The sequence below is a fragment of the Rhinopithecus roxellana genome, chromosome 11 (assembly GCF_007565055.1).
Source record: "Rhinopithecus roxellana isolate Shanxi Qingling chromosome 11, ASM756505v1, whole genome shotgun sequence".
Lineage (NCBI taxonomy): Eukaryota > Metazoa > Chordata > Mammalia > Primates > Cercopithecidae > Rhinopithecus > Rhinopithecus roxellana.
Window position 1 is genome coordinate 6,505,869 of NC_044559.1, and position 14,497 is coordinate 6,520,365.

Here is a 14,497-nt window from a genome sequence, read left to right on the forward strand (position 1 = left end):
TATGGACAATTATTATGTGACAATTAAAAATAATAATTAGCAGCTCTCCTGGCCTGGGGGAAGCAAACTAGGTCTGGGAGTCCCACATTCTTTTATTGAAATTTTATATAAAGTCAATGGCCAGTTATTGACTGTATTAGTCGGCCACAGCCGAGTTCCACAGACAGTAGCTGAAGCAGCAGAATATCATTCTCTTGTATCCTTGGAGGCTGCAGGGCTGAGATCAGGGTGTCAGCAGGGTTGGCTCCTCCTGAGGCTTGCAGATGGCCACCTTCTCCCTGTGTCCTCACACGATCTTCCCTCTGTGCATGTCTGTGTCCTCATCTCCTCTTCCTCTAAGGACAACAGTCGTATTAGATTAGGGCCCATCTATATGACCTCATTTTACTTTCCCATTAATTACCTCTTTAAAATCCTTCTCTCCAAATATGGTCATATTCTGAGACATTGGGGATGAGGATTTTGACATATGAATTTTGAGGGTTGGACACACTTCAGTCTATTTATTTATTTTGGTATATTTTCCACTCAAATACCATCAACTGTCCAGATAGAAATGTGAGTGTGTGTATGTATATGTGTATGTGTGTGTATGTATGTGTGCATATTTGCATATGTATGTGTGACTGTAAAAGGACTAGTTTTTCTCCCTGATAATACTTTTATCTCTCTACTTTTCAACTGCACATGACAGCTGCCGGGCTGTGTGCCTTCAAAAAGCATGGCAATTCTATCTCTGGTAGAGCAAGTTCTCTCTGAGAACTTGCACATAAAATGGCTTTGAAACCCATTTCCTTTGCTTCCCTCTGAGTTGGACAGAAGAACTGACTCCTCAAACAGGGCATGAAGTCAGAGTTTGTCTCTAGATCTGATTCTGTCAGGCCCCTCAATCCCTACATGCGGAGGTGCAATTTGTGAAGTGCTCACTCCATAGCAGATCCTTTGCCAGGTCCTCGATGGAGCTCAGCACCCTGGCCTTGTATGACTGCCTTTGTCTCTAAGGCACTATAAGTGCACAGGCATATTTGCATGTTGATTATTATATATCACTACATGCCAGGCATTCTAAATGTTCTGCAGAAGTGAATTCATTTAATCCTCACAATAACTCTGTAAGACAAGGACCCTTGATAAGCCCATTCTACAGATGAGTAAACCAAGGCCCAGGAAGCAGAATGACCTACTTGAGGTCAAACATCCAGCCAGTGATAGCTCCTGCATTTGAAACCAGGTAACTCAAAGCATATTTATTCTTCACACAATCTTGTGAAAAAGGGGCTGCTATCACTATCTTGCAGATGAGGAAAGAGATTTATAGCTGTTTGGACCCAGGAGTGTCTAACTCCAAAGCCATTTTTCTTTCTATTGTGCCAGCCTGTTTGCCTGGACACTGCCTATTCCCCAGTGTCTTGGCTAATCCTCCCTCCTGTCACACATCCCTGTGAACACCCAAAGTCAAGCATGCCTGCTTCTTTACATCAATATTAAAGAGCATAGAAAGCTGTCAGGCCTATTTGGTGAACCAGAAAAGGCACAGGCTTGCTCAAACCTTAGCTCTTTTACTTTCCCACTTTCTGGTTCTCCCAAGTTACCTTCCTAAATTTTAGCTTCCTCATAAAAGTGGGGATAATAATAACTAGTAATAGTAGGACTTCAATGTTCAACAAGTATCAGTTAATTTGTCACCATGTTAGTGTTGAGCAGGGTAGAAAATTGATTGCCAAGTGACCTCTGCTTCTCCTATCAGGAGATGACATTTACTTCCCTACCCCAGAAATCTGGACTGGCCTGGTGGCTTGTTTTAGGAAAAAGAAAGTGATAGAAGTAAAAATGTGTTAGTTCCAAACCTGAAAAGGCCTTGCATGTTTCCACCTTTTCTCTTGAACTCTTACCATGACCATGAGAACAAGCCTGGATTAACCTGCTGGAAAATGAAAAACCACCCAGAGCAGAACAGTCATTCCAGCTGAGGTCACTGTAGATGAGCAAGCCCCAGACAACTGGCCAGCTGACCACAGATGCATGAGCTAGGTTCAGCTGACCACCCAGCCATCTTCTTGTTGCCTGAGAAATTCTATACGGGTGTTATTTAGGTCATTAATTTTGCTGTGCTTTGTTATGCAGCAATAGCTAACTAATATAATCACGTATTATCAGTACTATTTAGAAAAAGCTCAAAAACATGGTCAGTTTTATTCAGAGTAGTCTCTTTTCCCTTATCTTCACATGTGCTCTCATCTGCATGCTCCTATTCTCCTTGTACATACATGAAAGCAACTCCACACTGGCTACTGCTGATGCTTCTAATGAGTGAGAGAGGAAGCATTTGTTCCCATGGGTTCAAATAAACTCTCTTTGCATATGCTTCTCATTGTCCTTATGTCAATATTGGCTTATGGAACTGGAATCTTTTTTATGAGTGCTTTAGAGTATGATTTTAGCAAAGAGACTAACACTTCTTTTGGCAAAGAGAACACAATTCAAATGCCATTAAAGTGTTAGAGAAAGGGTCAGCTTCCTCCCAACCTGGCCAGTTAAGCAGGGCCAGGGGCCTACAATCATGATTCTGAGCTTATCTTTCTGTTCTGCAGCTACAGCCAAAGTACTCTGGGTACTGACCTGTCTGGATGGCCAAGGCATACCCCAAGTTCTTGTAACAACCACTGGCCTCAGATTAGTCTACAGAGCTATGGCATTTACCAGGACTGACTGTAATTATTGTGTGTGTGTGTGTTCCTCCCATTATGTTACACAGCAGTGAGATTAAAAATGGTTGTACTTTATGGAGTCCCAAGTATTTATGATAGGTACTTCCTACCTCAGTTGAAAGACAGGTCAGGAATTCCCACTGAAGTTATTTGGCTCCAGAGCACCTAACAGTCACAGCTATAATAAGTCTCAGCTATAGTCACAGCTATAGTAAGGTACAGGTGTCTTTGTGGCTTTTGATTCTCGCACAGTATCAATATGGTTCCCTAGTAAATGTCTTTCGCATGAACCTAACACCACTGTTCATGAAGAAACCCTTCCTTTTCTTCCCCTTGACCTTAAAACATTTCATTTCTTTCAGAGTCTGCTATAATTGTTAGGATTCTAGGTTGGGTTCAGGTTTCAACTCCAACCCTTTCTACCTGGATGGTCCTATATAAACTCCTTGACATAGATGAGTCCCAGGATACAGGTATATGAAACACCTAATGCTCTCTCCTGCCTTGTAGTGTTGTGGTGAGGAAGTACACATAGGTACTCAAAAAAGTTAATATATTATCAGATGCCTAGAATACTGCTTGACGTATGGTGGTGGGAGTGATTAAATCAATGTCACCTGTTCTTCATTTATACATCTGTTTGTGTGACACTATTAGAGCAGTAATTACTTGTCATCTCCCATGACAAAGATAGAGGGATGGAAAAGACCTGGCCCCTACCGAAAAGTTTCCTGATTGGGAAGGGGAAGGTGCTGGTATGAGCATGTTGTTGTCCACAGGGGCAATTGTTCCTGCCATGAAACCAGAGGTCTGAGAAAGCCCGGGGACAGCAGTGTCTAATTCCTCTTGGGTTCAGGGAATTGAGCAAGGAGTCTCAGAGAAGGCAGTATTTGAGTTGAGTTCAGAAGGATGAAGGGGAATTTCACAGCTGAAAAGGTCAGGTCTTCCAGGAAGAAGGAAGGGCCTGCAGGAAGGAGCCAGGCCGTTGTAGGCCGACATGGAGAGAAGCGGGGAAGGAAGGCAGGCAGACTGTCAAGAGACAGGTGTCGGGACAGAGCTGAAAAAGAGACTGGGGACAGAAGGAGGTCTCGAGCTCTTCAAGAGGGCCTTGTTTCCTTCAGCTGCCTGTGTAAGGGGGAGGGAAATAATGTTATTTTGGATTTTGGAAACAGAATTCCACTCAGGGAGAGAATTGTGCTTGTTTAAAAACAAGCCTTAATGGGCCTTTATGGATATGATTGGAGGCCCTGTGGGGATTGTCTGAGTGGGGTGGGGGTTTATCAAGGAAAGCGAAATGTTCACGCTTAGAGGAATTAAGGGGGAAGCGTGGGTGGGAGAGAAGGAGATTGACGCAGTGCTGAGGAGAAGCAGGTGAGAGAGTGGGGGAAGGGAGCAGCGGGAAGTATTGTCTTGCTGAGAGGGTTTGGTGCAGTTGGCGGTGCAGGGGAAAGGGCATTCCAAGGCTGCTGAGAAGAGAACGAGGTGTGTGTGGTACAGTCTTAGGTTGTTTGCTGAACAACACTGTTGAGCTTCTTCAGGAAAAGCAACTGCAAATCCAAAATGCCTGCATGAATGGTGTTTTCCAGAAATCAAGGGGCGGGGCCTGGGTTCCAGGTGAGAGATTAAGACAATCACCAAAGGAGGGGAGCATCAATATAAGCAGACAGCAGAAACTGGGTGACATAAACAAGGAAGTCCCTGGGAAATCACAAAGACATGGGCAAATATTAAACTTCAGAACAGAAAAGCATATACTTTTGAACCAATTTTATTTGAATATTAAAGAACAGAGAGATGCCAGCTGTCACCCTTGGCTACATGTGTATGTCAAATGTCACTCATGATATCTGCATGTATAATGTCTTTTTAGAATACTACGTGCAGATGCTATATCTTCAGGAGAAACAAAGATGGCTGATTAGGAGGATATTTTGAATTTGGGGGGTTTCAGTATATCATAAATTTTCAGGGTCACATTTCTTACTTGGTGATATTAGGATATCCCAACCTTTTGAAGACTATAAACTACATGGGGATAGATCACAGGAATGTCAGAACAGTGAAAGGGGTGGCAGGAATGTTCTAGAAAACTCAGTGCCTCAGACACAGCTGAGCATTTGAAATTCAGGCATCACTGAACAGAAAAGCACCCAGAATATTATAAGCAAAATACAGGAATAGAAACGCATCCAGAATATTATAAGCAAAAGGGAGGTGTTTTTGGAAGGACATAGCAGTTGCCTGAAGGAAACTGAAGTGAGGAGTAATAGCCAGGTCTGGTAGGGAATGAACATGGAAATGAAAATTTAAGAAGCAAGATCATTGCTTGTCTTCTAGGGGCCACATGGTATCTTGATTGTTTCTTCCAGCTAATTTTTTTGTTTTCCTTTATAAACAACTTCCTCCACCCCAGCGTGCCAGGGGTGCCTCAGTCCTTCTCCAGCTGGGCTATCAGTTCCAATGGGCTCCAGAGGCCTACAAGAGCCCCTCCACCTCAGTCTAGGTTCCTGGAGCCCGAATCTCACCGGTGTCACTGTGGAAGCCTCCCCTTTCTCCAATCATTTGTCTCTGAGTGTGGAGGCAGATCACATGGTGTCCACATGGCTGCAGGGCCTCTACTGCTGCACTATGGGCAGTTCCCAAAGAGGGAGATGCAGGCTGGAAGTGAACTCATGTGTGCAAAATGTAACGGTTTCAAAGAAAGAAGATGAATGATAAAATATATATCTGCCTGTTGGCCAGCACTGCTGCAGTATACTGTGTCTCCACAGCAAGGAGAGGACAGTTTTAGAGCACTGCATCTGTCTAGCCATACGCCAGACACTTACCTTCTCTGGCTTTCTTCCATCAGCTACTTTGAGTGGGAGACACAGCAGTCCTCATTTTATGATTGGCAACTCGTTTGGGACCTTATGATGACATTCCACCTGAAGGTACCCACTTTCTTCATGAACTGGAGAAAGCTGGTGGGCCTACTCTGGAGCCACTTGGCACCGCAGGTCCTCCTAACCCCTGGCTCTGCAGGTCTCTTGAATGTGCTAGATGAATTGGGTGGCCTTGCCAAAGTGGCTGGTCCCATATCTGGTTATTGCTTCTGTTGTTGCAGCAGCACTTAAAAGGGCCAAAGGGCCACAGACAGACAATCATCCTGTGAAGAGACTGATGGTGAAGAAAGGGCTTTCAGGAAAATAAATGGATCAATGAGAGGAGGTGGCTTAGACTACATATGCATGCAGGTGAATCCTGTGCACAGAGACCCTGTACAGGAGACCCCTTCCATACGTATGTGCACTTACTCACCCCTACCCCCACATACCTATACAACATACATGAGTATTTGTGTATATACATATATATTAGGAGCCCTGTTTATCTACAGTGTGTCAGACCAAGGAGTTAATCTCCACTTTGCCTTTTGCCACCTGTGTGATCCTGAACAAACCATTCTCTGACATTAACTTTCTGCATCAGTTAAAATGAAAGTCATTACAGATTTTTAAAGTTGTGAGAATAAGCTAATATATGTAAAATACAGTGCCTGACACATATTTTGCTATAGAGAAGTTCAAACTAAATATAAACTACATTTAAACTATGCGTACATAGACTCACATACACATATTCATTCATACGAATGCATGCGTGCATACATGCATTCCTATACACATATAAATTCTTACATATATACAAGCACATACACAGTCATAAATACCAATACACACAATAATTTTATACACATCTGTGGATGGCATTAACATTTATGCTCATTTATATATTATACATATAAACTTTAATATACACATTTATGAACATATATCAACTTACTCTCAGATACACCACACTATTAGACACACACATATATCCACACATGCATACATACACATATTATATATGTATGTATGTATGCAGGCATGTGTATAAACACACATTCTCCATAGTAAGAATTCATCTCTAATATTGAAAAAAGTCAAAATAATTCACTATCTAGCTCTGAAAATAACTCTCTGGTAGGTCAACCTTATTGCCTCATGTATGGAAAACGGCTCCTGTTACTTCTTTTAGAGAAAAATATGCATTTTGTCATCTTCGTAAGCCTATTGGTGGTAGAGGAGGTCCTTGTTTCATGTTGTGGCCACACCACTTTCCTGTCTGGGGAGAGGAGCCGGGTCTATGAAGATCCAGCCGGTGTTTGGGATACCACAGGGCCACTATGAGATGAGCTGTTCTTATACAGAAGTTCTGTCTTCAGTGCTGGCTCATGAAGGCCAGGCTTGAGTCAAGCTAGGTGTTTTGCTTCTCTCATTGATGCACCCTCAAGTGAGCTACTGAAGAGCTGCAATTTTTATTCCTGAGCCTGTGTGGGTTGTGGGAGGACGGGGAGGGCTGTGTACAAGGTCCCAGAGTTCTCTCAATCCATCTGCAGAGCCCCTAGGAGTCCTTGGGAAATTGAAATAGTGTTCGGTGGCCCTGAGGCAGGAACACAAACCTGTCATCGGCACTGTCTACTGCTGCCTGGGCGTCTGAGGCCTCCATGCTCAGGACCCCATGCCATGGCCACAGGTCTGTGTGGGGTCTATTGGTTTGTGAGCTCACTTTGGAGACTCAAACATAAAGGACGAAAGTTGCAGGCAGAGTTGGCGGGAGGCTGGTCTTTTGCAAGGAATGGCTGGTTATACTCCATGAGGAAGGACACCCTGCCACCTTATTTATATGGTCACACTTCCATTTATAAATTACAAAAGGGATGAAGAAGGAAGACTTTGAGCCATCAAATTTATGGATTCAATAACTGTTGCCATTTCAGACAGCAGGGTCTCTGGGGAATATTTTCCCATGTATGCTTAGGTAGCAGAGAGGGAGAGACAAATGCTAAATATTCTGCTATATTTATGAAATGTCAAATGTGCTTTCCGGGGTAATTGCATGAATATTGAAAAGCCTCGCTGAAATTTATAACCTTGCAACTGAATGTTTGGGGATGCTTCTTGCCAGCAGCCCCTCTGCAGACAGGACAACAGCCCTGGCACGAAATGCCCAAATGAAATGGGATCCAGACTGGCCTTTACTGGCCAGCCATTGCCAATGCAGCTGGACAACTTGGCCCAACTTCATGAATGCTTCCCGTGCAAGGAGTCCATGTCAGGCCCAGTGGACACATTCAGCATAACTAGGGGACTTGGTTAATGTCAAATGTCCCATGATAATTCTAAAAAAAAAAAAAAAAAGGTTTTACTGTAACTTTCTCCAGATCTGGTGGAATAGCATATAGCATATCAGAATCTAGGTCTATTCTGTTGGAAGATAAACCTTTCCTCTGTTTTTCCAAAATTCTAGCATATTCTTTGACCAAGCAGGACATTCTTACCCCTGGCAGACAAACAAATTCTCAGCATTAACTGAAGAAAAACAAGTGGCCTTTCCCAGCCATAGACCTTGAGTAGCATTGAAACATGGTGGGGTGGGGGATGCATCGTAGTTGGTATTTCCTCCTTTTTTTAAATTTCACTTAAGTCAGTTTAATAGTCTCATGAGTCATTCTCACGTTCTCTTTCTTTTTAACCACACATAACCACCCCTTCATAGATCTGGCTGCTTTAATCTCAGAAAAGTCTCTTACAACCCTAACTTGCTTTACTCCCAGGGTGGCTTTTCTTTATGATGTCATAACTTTTCTTTATGATGCCACAACTTTACAGACACATCACCCACTGTCTCCCCATGCATACTGTGCTCTGTCTCCTCAGTGCTACTCATGCTGTCTCCATCCCTGGTGCCCTCTGTGTATCTCTGTGCCTTTGTGCACACTGCTTCCTCTGCCTGGAAGCCCTTCTTCCTTTCTCCACACAGCACATCCCTCCTTACTCATTAAAGTCCCATACAAATGCTAAAGGCACCTGATAGTCTCAGCAAACTTGGCCACCAAATATGAAATCTTCTCCATCTATGCCCACTAGTCATGGACAAAACTCAAGAGTTGCATGAGAACTTCAGTTATCAGGCAATGGTACCAGGGTTTGGGGCAGAAGGAATAGATAAAAGGGATAATTCTGAGGAAGATGATGGAAAGATGATGGATGATTCCAGCACTACTCGTACTACACTAGGTGAGCCAGGAGCTGGAAGGAAGGGTGGTGTGGAAGAAGGTTGGGGTGAAACTGGAGAAATTTTGGGAAAGAATGGGCTTTCTGAGGCCACCAGAGGTGAATGGAAGAAAAAAGAGTGATATCAGCTAAGCCATGTACTTTTCTAATTTTCAGGATCAGACAACTTGAAATCTCTCTTTGCTTTTATTGGGCAATCTGTTCTAGGGATCACAGCCCCTACCTGTAACTGTCACCTCTTTTGAGGTTCAATTATAGGACTCCTCCATCATTACATTCTTTCCTCTCCTCCCATTGCAATGTTTCCATGCTGAGAGGGCTCCAGATAGATATAGGGAAGCTCACTAGTCTCTGTGATGAAGCTCAGTGCTTGGCACACCTCTGCCTTTGATGAGGCTCTGGCACAGCCCTGCATCATTCTTCATTTGCCTGCACATTAAAGAATGCCTCTGGTGCTCATCAGAGCGCCTCATGTCAGAGGCTTTGTCTGCACCTCTCTGTGCCTAGGTTGCAGGCACAGCTTTGGATATTTTTATCCTCCTCTCATGTACTTATGTTCAGTTTGGGTGAGTTCCTCTTCTTAGCCTTATTCAACTGAAAAAAAAAAAAAAAGATCCTGATTTCTTTTGGCCATATGCTGCATTACAAAAATGCCTAAGGCCCTCAAGTTAGCAAATTAGATCCCAGATGAGACTCTGAGCACAGACAATTTGTCAAGAGGTGGGGTAAAGTTTACATTTCAGGCTCACCTCTCCCACCCATCTGGATGATGCCCCAGTGACCCCTTATGGGGTGTGGATATTAAAATAATGGTAGAACTCTCAATCAGGAGGCAATTGTACAACTGGAAGGGGAAGGGGATGTACATATGTATGAGGGTGTGTGTGTGTGTGTGCACGTGTGTATTTACTCATCCATTTATACATATATATGTATATTCTTGCATTATTTTAATACCTACATCTCATGATAGGTGTGTGATTTTATACATACATATATATATATATCATGGGATGAATATATATGAATATATGTGTATTATATATGTACATATTTGTAAATATACATATATACACAAAGTATATATACACCCATATATAAACTACATATTAGTAAATATGTATATACACACATATATATGAATAACACACACACAAAAACACACACACACAAACACACACACACACACACACGCTTAGCTAAAATGCACTACTCTGAGCTAAACTTGAGCCATGACTCACTCTGCTCCCATGATAGCAGTGAGTACTGTGAAGTTCAAACAAACAGAGGGAACCAAAACAAATAAAACTGGTCTGTGTCATCTCTGCATGACCAGAGACTCTCCAGGGCCCTTACCACCAACATGTGGGGTTGAGGATGGAGGGCTCCTGGCGCCAGTGACACCTTTTGAACCTCTGTAAGAGTACAGAACACGTGTCAGAATGGACACGTCCCATTGTAATCTTTCCCGTAATATCATGCCCCCTCCAGACGGTGCTGTAACTTTCTCACATTTGCATTCTTAATGCTGACTACAGAACCTGGCATCCAGGCACTCAATCTTTTCGTTGCTGTTGTTGTGGTTTTTCATTGATAGAATGTCCTTGGCTAATCGTCATCAATTTTCATAAAATTTGATCTGCTAAATTGCATATGCACAGATTGCATTGTGTTTTATGAAGAAAATTACAACATCATTTCTTCCTCCTGAATTTTGAGGAAAGACAATGAAATGTTTACCAGTCTAAATCAGCAATTGAAAAATTGATACAGTATGGATACTTTTAATGGACTTTTATCTTGGGAGTCCAGCAATTAATTTTAAATATCTTCCTTATTTACGAGATTTTGTTACACAATATAGATTCATTTTGAATATATGTATTCATATTTATACTCATATATAAATATATAAACTTAGATTTATATATAAAATCACAGCCCACCATGCATATTGGTCCCTGAGTATATCATCCAATACACTGGATGATCGTGGGGTGAGTTTGTTCTTCTGCCATCCTAGGAAATACCTCTCCCAGTCAGGCGCGGGGGCTCACACCTGTAATCCCAACACTTTGGGAGGCTGAGGAGGGCGGATGACTTGAAGACAGGAGTTCGAGACCAGCCTGGCCAATATGGTGAAACCCTGTCTGTACCAAAACTACAAAAATTAGCTAGACGTGGTGGTGCATGCTTGTAGTCCCAGCTACTTGAGAGGCTGGGGCAGGAGAATTGCTTGAATCCGGAAGGTGGAGCTTGTGCTAAGCTGAGATCGTGCCACTGCACTCCAGCTGGGGCACTGCAGTGAGACTCCATCTCAAAAAAAAAAAAAAAAAGAAAAAAGAAAAAAAGAAAAAGAAAAAGAGAAAGAAATTCCTCGCCTGCCTACCCACCTATCTTGAAGTGAAAACATACTTAATCCACAAGGGAAGTCAAACCAGTGTTGACTGAAAATATGGGAAGAGAACTGTGTTCGAGGCCATATGGGGTTAGTATTCTGTGCATGTGAGTAGAAGGCTCACGGCTCCTAGTTTCTCTTTCTCTTGAACTTCCTAAGGTGCAAAACACTTCACCACCATTCCCCTGGGACTCTGCCCCCTACTTCTATGAATCTTTTCGTTTTCTTCTTTCTTTCTGTGTTCCTCTTCCTTTAAGCCCTCCCTGTGTGGTGATCCTGCCTCCTAGTGCCCTTGGAAACCATATCTCTCCCACTTCATGACAAGAGTTCAGTCCAGTTCTCAGGTCCTCTTATAAGGCTCATAGCCTCAGAGTTTATTCTCTACTCAGTTTCTGCTGGTGGCCAGGTGAGAATGGGCTCTGGTCTCAGTTCTATTGGCTTTGAATGATCTCCAGACAGGTACATTGGTGGTGGTGATAGGGAGTAGGAGGACTTCCAAAGTGGGCTGTGCCTGAAAATATTCATTTTTATGAGAATTAATTGCATTTTGAATATCATTTAGTCCAGTCTTTGTTCGTAATTCTTTTCAACCCTGGCCTTATGATGCTAAGGGCACAGTTCTCCACTCCTTATTGTAGGTTTCATTTGAAAAACATTCCCACATTTAACTGACATACTTAAACAACTTCTGTGAAATTGCTGATAGGGAAAAGGGAAAAATCCTGATTTCCAAACTCAAACCCTTCCCACTACTCTTTTTCTAGAGCATTTTATGATGAACTCAGCATTCCTCATTGTGAATCAGACAGTCATTCACCTTAAGGCTATTGGCTGCCCCTCATCAAATGTCTCAAGTAAATCACCAGAAAGCTTGAAAATCAAGATCCCCTTCTCACGCAGTTGTGGGGTCCTACACTGCTGATTCTATGCGGGTGCAGTGAGTTCAGTTTGTGTTCTCAGAAGTGCATGGACTGTGAACATTAGCTGAGCTCAGAGAACAGCAGATGCATCTGTGTCCAGAAGCTGAGATCCATGTGGGCTGTCGTAGAAAGTGCAATTGCAGAATGGGCTTCCAGTTGGCAACCCAGGCTCCGTGCATCTCTTATCCCCAGTGCTCTGCACAATGCACTTCCTCAGCAAGAATCAATGAATGAATGAATGAATGCACTAATTGAAGCCTAGGATCCGGCTGGGTGTGGTGGCTCATGTCTGTAATCCCAGCACTTTGGGAGGCTTAGGCAGGTGGATCATGAGGTCAGGAGATTGAGACCATCCTGGCTAACACGGAGAAACCCCGTCTCTCCTAAAAATACAAAAAATGAGCTGGGTGTGGTGGTGGCAGGCACCTGTAGTCCCAGCTACTCAGGAGGCTGAGGGAGGAGAATGGCATGAACCCGGTGGGTGAAGCTTGCAGTGAGCCACTGCACTCCAGCCTGGGCAACAGAGTGAGACTCCATCTCAAAAAAAGAAAAAGCCTAGGTAGGATCCTAGTGGTCCTATCCCAGGAGTTAGCTTTTAAGAAAATACTGTGGCAGTGGGAGTTGAGTAATTTCAACACAGTTGAAAATACTGTGGCATGGACACAAGGAGGGGAACATCACACATTGGGGCCTGTCGGGGACTGGGGGCAACAGAAAAGACAGCACTAGGACAAATACATAATGCATGCAGGGCTTAGAACCTAGATGATGGGTTGATAGGTGCAGCAAACCACCATAGAACATATATACGTATGTAACAAAGCTGTGCATTCTGCACATGTATCCCAGAACTTAAAGTAAAATAAAAAAATGTATAATATTTCGACAAAAGTCTGGTGGACAATATAATTGAAGGAATGTGATTCACTTCATGAGCAGTTTGCTAGGCATCTCACTTTCAGAACCCGAATTTGTCTGGGAAAATCTGTGAGGAACAACTGTGACCACAAGATACCAGGGAACAGTATTTTGCAAACTTGAATATGCATATGGATCACCTTGAAGCTCCTGTTTAAATGTCAATTCTGACTCAGTAGGCCTGAGAAGAGGTGTGAGATTCTGCATTTATTTTTAACAAGGTCTTGGTAATGCTGACGCTGAAGCTTTTGGTCACTTTGAGTAGCATACTTTGAGAAGCAAACCACACTTTGAGTAGCAAAGCTTCACAGGCAGCTTGCTAGAGGGCAGTGTTTCTCAACAGAAGGTGGGAGGGCAGAGATTTTCCACCCCTTTCTGAGGATATTTGATGATGTCCAGGGATCTCTTTGGGTTCCATAACTAGATGGCTACAACTGGTATTGGCCAGGGATACCACTAAACATCCTACAATGCACAGGACAGGGCTTGCCACAAAGAATTATCTGGCCCACAAGGTCAACAGTGCTGAAGTGGAGAAATCCTGATATAGGGGAAAGAAAACAGGTTTGCAGTCCAGTGGCCCAAGAAGCAAACCATGATCTTTCCACTTAATTGCTGTAATCTTTACAAGACTCTCTGAATCTCTGTTCCTTGGAGAACTATCTAATGATGACCAGTAGAGTATCTGCATATGCAGTAAAAGTTCAATAATACTTGTTATTGATTGAATGATTGTAGAAGAATAACCGCCTTCCCTGGAGACCAACAGAAAAGTAGTTACCATTGTTGAGTATCTATTCTATATCCAGATAAATATTTTGGATATTTCAGAGATACTTCAGATATATAGGCAAACTCAGAGGGATAGACAAGATAGCCTCTTGAATCTGTAATATTAGACTTCTAAGAACAAACTGTTGCCTCAGTTCCCATTGCTAGGCAGATATTGGTAGCAGAAGTGCTCAGAGAGTACCAAAGTACAATGGCCAGTTGATTGCAAGAGTTGGGCACGATGTTTTTGACCATACCAATGGCAACAGTTTTTCTCATCAGCAGAGCACCCAGGTTTGACTTGCAAAGGCCTGGATGCAGTGCATTCTACTACCAGTGATCTCAGGGCTATCCTTGATTTGCTTTCAGAACAAGAGCAAAGCTAGCTCCTTACGGAGGTCAGAGCAGAGGTGGTGGGGCAGCAGAAGGCTGAGGCTGATGGGCTTCTGGTGCTGGTGTACATGCACTTTGGGGAACATCTGAGGCTTAATCTTTCCCATGTGTTTCAGAATGCTTTCTCCATGTGTTCCTCTGCTGTACCAATAATTAGACTTCGCTGCCCAATGCATAAAGAGATGAGCATGCACAGCCACACACAAACACACATACACTGCTACATCTATGTCTCAACAGATGAGTCTTTCTGCTGACTGCCTGTAAAAAGAAAAACAACCAGATGGC

General features: G+C 43.1%; 1 long non-coding RNA gene across 1 annotated transcript; it reads left to right on the forward strand.

Moving 5' to 3' along the window:
* The first annotated feature begins 8,455 nt into the window (after positions 1-8,455).
* On the forward strand, positions 8,456-9,273 carry LOC104654590. The gene is made up of 2 exons (XR_746862.1): positions 8,456-8,812; positions 8,966-9,273. It is a non-coding gene; the product is annotated as an uncharacterized LOC104654590 (long non-coding RNA).
* The last annotated feature ends 5,224 nt before the right edge of the window (positions 9,274-14,497 follow it).